At 44.9% G+C, this 874-nt stretch overlaps 1 pseudogene; it reads right to left on the bottom strand.

Annotated features, from left to right (window-relative positions):
- On the bottom strand, positions 1 to 627 carry LOC136400272 (isoamyl acetate-hydrolyzing esterase 1 homolog pseudogene; annotated as a pseudogene).
- Positions 628 to 874: the final 247 nt, after the last annotated feature.

Here is an 874-nt window from a genome sequence, read left to right as displayed (position 1 = left end):
CTAGTGGTTCCCGTCTCCAAGAAGACTGATCTCAGTCCTGGCTTCTGCTAGATCCCGCCAGTAAGGGAGCAGCAGCAGGAGGGAGGACATCTTCTTTTCTATTAAGGGCCAGAGGTGTGAGGACAGAAACTCCTTTCCCTTTGGTAACAAGTGTAGTCTGTCTGACAGAATGAAAAGTCCTGGCCATCCTTCTGCATCAGGGCCCACAGGTAAAGCACAACCATCCCACAGTCTTGAACTACATTTAGGCAAGCACTGGCATGTTAACCAACAACCAAGTTCAGGTGATTTAACTTGCAACCTTGGGCGAAGCACTCCTTCTCCCAAGCTGCCTCACAGAGAGGGGGCAGCGTGATGAGAATGAGCCTGCTCTCAGGCATCCATGGACTTCAGGTACTGCACCATGCCCTTTAAGTTCACCAGGGACTCATCAAGGGGGGTGTGCTGCTTGGAATTCTCATCTTTTAGTGCGCTGTCATTGGCACCAAAGAAAATTGTAAGTGCTATTGGGTTGTCCAAAATATTCTCTTTTCTGATTAATCTTGGAAGGATAATTTTGGCCCATCTAGTATTATAGCCTGAAAATCCATGATTCAGAACATCACATTTTCTAACTAGCCTTTCCATCAGGTACACACCCCATCTGCCCTGCTGGAAAAAAACCTGTGTGACAGAGTCCCCAAAGAGCAAAACCCATGGCCAGAGCAGAAAGCTCCTACCACCCAGCCCCTGACACAGAGCCATTGCCCAGCTGCTAGTAGGTGGAGTAAGTCAGATCTATTATTTAATATTTTCTCATTAATATTTTAAAACTCTTATAAAAGAATCTAATTTTGTATAACATTTTTACTGTTCTTATTTAAGTATTAAATGC

The sequence above is a fragment of the Saccopteryx leptura genome, chromosome 3 (assembly GCF_036850995.1).
Source record: "Saccopteryx leptura isolate mSacLep1 chromosome 3, mSacLep1_pri_phased_curated, whole genome shotgun sequence".
Taxonomy (NCBI): domain Eukaryota; kingdom Metazoa; phylum Chordata; class Mammalia; order Chiroptera; family Emballonuridae; genus Saccopteryx; species Saccopteryx leptura.
This window is presented reverse-complemented; position numbering and strand designations above follow the sequence as displayed.